Source organism: Humulus lupulus, chromosome 7 (genome assembly GCF_963169125.1).
Source record: "Humulus lupulus chromosome 7, drHumLupu1.1, whole genome shotgun sequence".
In the NCBI taxonomy this organism is placed as follows: Eukaryota; Viridiplantae; Streptophyta; class Magnoliopsida; order Rosales; family Cannabaceae; genus Humulus; species Humulus lupulus.
The window spans coordinates 42,681,308-42,685,169 of NC_084799.1; the positions used below are offsets into that span (position 1 = coordinate 42,681,308).

Sequence of the window (3,862 nt, forward strand, 5' to 3'; positions counted from 1 at the left end):
GTATTTGTGTTTCTTGTTTTAGCTATGAACTAGATCTTTTGAGGCTTGAATTATTAATGAACTCTATGTCTTAATTTCAAATTTCTAGCACTTTATTTTAGCAATTTACCCGTTGTTCATTCAAATGTGCTTATTGATAAATTCTTGTTATTGTTTGGCCACCAATTGCAAGATATTGAGTTATATATGTGATGTGAAGTTTGAAATAATTGATGGATTTGAATGACACAAGTGAATAATCTTGTTAGGTTATGTTTGTGAATAGCATAGAAATGTGTTATTTACCTTGTGTAACCTTTATGAATTGATGCTTAAATTATGGGTTCTTAAACTTTATTGACATAGGAATATGTTGAATTAGGTGAAAGAATTAATACCATAGGATTTGGAAAAGTTCTATGAGCTAATTTGGAAATCTTGTTAACTCTGGGTAATTGTGCTGCAGCAAAACGTACATGTCATTTGACATAGAGGGATTTGATAATTCAAGCCCATTTCAACCAATTGATTTACCTCATTTTTAAATTAGCATTGCAGTTTATTTTTGAGCATTTTTAATTATTTCCAAGTAGTGTTAGTTTACAAAATCAAAACAATTTAATTTGGTTACTTTTGCAATTCTTTGGTAATTAATTTGTGCATATAGTTTTAATTTGCAATCCCTATGGAGACGATCTTGAATATTTATCACTTTATTACTTGTTTTGTGACTATGTACACTTGCACATAATTGATCAAAAATTAAATCACAATAAGTTTTTGGCACCATTGCCGGGGATTGAAATTAAAATTTTGTATACTATTAATTACTTTGCAATTTGTTTTTCTTAGTTTGTACTAATCTTGTTTCCTTGATCTTGTGTTTTGCTAGATTGATTCTGTTGCATGAACAAGCATTAAGCCTTTGAGCTAGTCCTTATTGACCTTAAGATTGAACGTACATTTCGAAGAAGGCTAAGGGAACATCGGGCTCAACTTCACATTGCTATGGCTCAAGAAGGTGAAGGGGTTGAGGAATTTAGATCTCAACCCATGCTTAATGCAGCTATTGGAGTTGTTAATGAAGTAGCCAATGCTTTGAATACCACTAATGCAATTGTTATGGCCGATGATAGAGAGAGGGCCATAAGGGAGTATGATGCCCCAATGTTTAATGAGCTGAATCTTGGTATTGTTAGGCCTGGAATTCTAGTAGCTCAATTTGAGTTGAAGCTCGTGATGTTCCAAATGTTGCAGATAGTGGGTCAATTTAGTGGGCTACCTACAGAGGATCCTCATCTCCATCTTCTTCATTTTTGGAGGTGAGCAATTCATTCAAGTTGCAAGGCGTTACTGAAGAAGCCTTGAAGTTGTTTCCTTTTTCTTTAAGAGACAAAGCTAAAGCTTGGCTCTATACACTTCCTTCAGACTCAGTGAGTACATGGAATGAGCTAGATGAGAAGTTTTGATTAAGTACTTTCCTCCAACGAAAAATGCTAAGTTTAGGAATGAGATTATTTGTTTTCAACAGTTGGAGGATCATTCGATGTGTGATGCTTGGGAGAGGTTCAAAACGTTAAGGAAGTGCCCACATCATGGCATTACGCATTGTATTCAAATTGAGACTTTTTATAATGGTCTCAATGCCTGCACACGCGTGGTTTTGGATGCTTCAACAAATGGGGCTATTCGTTCTAAGTCTTACAATGAAGCATATGAGATTTTGGAGTGGATTTCCAACAATAATTACCAATGGTATAATGCTAGATCCACAACAGGAAGGAAAGTAGCGGGTGTTCATGAAGTACATGCTTTGACAGCTTTGACCACTCAAGTTTCATCTATGACCAACCTTTTGAAGACTATGAGTATGAGGGGTAACTTACAACCAACTCATATGGGTCAAGCAGCGGAGGTCTCTTGTGTTTATTGTGGAGATGGGCATACAATTGATAGTTGTCCTTCTAACCCCGCTTCGATTTGTTACTTGGGAAATCAAAATGAAAATCACAACAATCCATATTCAAGCTCTTACAACCCGGGTTGGAGGAACATCCAAACTTTTCTTGGGGAGGTAAAGGAACTAGTTTAAGTGGTGTAGCCATGCCTAACAAGCCTACTTATCCACCAGGATTTTCTCAACAACAACCAAGAGCTCAACCTCATCCTCCACAAGTTTCTCAAACAAGCTGTTTGGAGAATTTGATGAAAGAGTATATGACAAAGAATGATATAAAGTCAAGTAGCGTCTTTGAGGAACCTTGAGATTCAAATGGGGCAGATAGCTAACGAATTGAGAAATACATTACAAGGTGCATTGCCTAGTGATACCAAAAATCCAAGAATAGATGGTAAAGAGCATTGCAAGGCAATCACTTTGAGGAGTGGAAAAGATCTGGAGTTGAATGAAAAAAAAAATCTAAGAGCAAATCTGAGCCCACTTCAATCTAAACTAGTGTGGAAAAAGAGGAAATAACTTGAACTTCTAATGTGTCAAATGTTGATCCTAAGCATTTTTTTTTAGTAAAATGCATCAAGGAAGCTAAATAGCAAGCCACCTCCACCATATCCACATCGATTTCAAAAGCACCAAAAGATCGTCAATTCAAGAGATTTTTAGATGTTTTGAAACAACTCCGCATCAACATACCCTTGGTGGAAGTTTTGGAAAAAATCCCCAAATTTGTGAAGTTTTTGAAGGACATCTTGACGAAGAAGAAGACACTTGGAGAATTTGAAATAGTATTTTTGACAGAAGATTGTAGTGCAATGTTGAATAGTAAGATTCCACCTAAATTGAAAGATCCAGGTAGCTTCACAATTCCAATTTCTATTGGGGGTAAAATTTTTGGTAAAGCTCTTTGTGATTTGGGAGCTAGCATTAATTTGATGCCCATGTCCATTTTTAAGAAGTTGGGAATTGGAGAGGCGGGGCCAACTACACTCACATTGCAATTAGTTTACCATTTGATGGAGCATCCAGAGGAAAGTTTGAAGATGTCCTAGTACAAGTTGACAAGTTTATTTTTCCGACAGATTTTATTATTCTTGACTATGAGGAAGATAGAGACGTTCCAATCATCTTGGGGAGACCATTACTTGCCACTGGAAGGACTTTGATAGATGTTGAAAAAGGAGAGCTTACCATTCGAGCTCAAGAAGAAAAAGTAACATTCAAGGTTTTTAATCCTATACGCTCTCCTAATGAAGTTGAAGATTGCTTAGCCATAAGTGTTTCCAAGTCCAAGATGATTGAAAAGATGCATGAAAAGAATAGCAAGGAAGTGAGGAAAAAGTTACCTTTTGAAGAAATTGAGAAAGATGGTGAGTCATGGAACAATAAGGAAAAAGAACCATCCCATCCTCAAAAGCTACCGAAGAAGAAGAAAAAGAAAAAGAAACATGGTAAAAAAATCTCGATCACAAATTTTTGAAGTTGGGCAACGAGTGTTTTTCTTAATCTCTTTAATTAAAGAAAATCATGGGCAACTGAAAGCAAGGTGTGATAGGGTGTTCTTAGTGATCAAAGTGTATCCCAATGGTTTGGTGGAATTATATGATGAACATTCTAGGAGAGCGCTTAAGGTGGCAAGGAAGGGAACAAAGTTAGGGGGAAGAGAGGTTAAGCGATACACTACCTCAGTCTCCTTGAAAGATCATTAAAAAAGTGAAGTCTGGGTTGCTATGGTATTTGGAGGATTCATTTGTAAAGCAACCCAAAGAGAGAATAAAGAAAATTGAAAAAAAAAAGATGAAAAAAAGGTAAAAAAGAAAGGCAAAAACATGTGTTTTTTAGTTAGTTATGTTTATTTTTATTTTTGTTAGTTTAATTTCATTTTATTGTGTTATTTTTTGGAATGGTTATACGTTTGTTATAGTGTTT

General features: G+C 35.6%; 1 non-coding gene across 1 annotated transcript; it reads right to left on the minus strand.

Moving 5' to 3' along the window:
- Window positions 1-1,477: 1,477 nt before the first annotated feature.
- LOC133793224 (small nucleolar RNA R71) lies at window positions 1,478-1,581 on the minus strand. The gene has a single exon (XR_009874679.1). It is a non-coding gene; the product is annotated as a small nucleolar RNA R71 (small nucleolar RNA).
- Window positions 1,582-3,862: the final 2,281 nt, after the last annotated feature.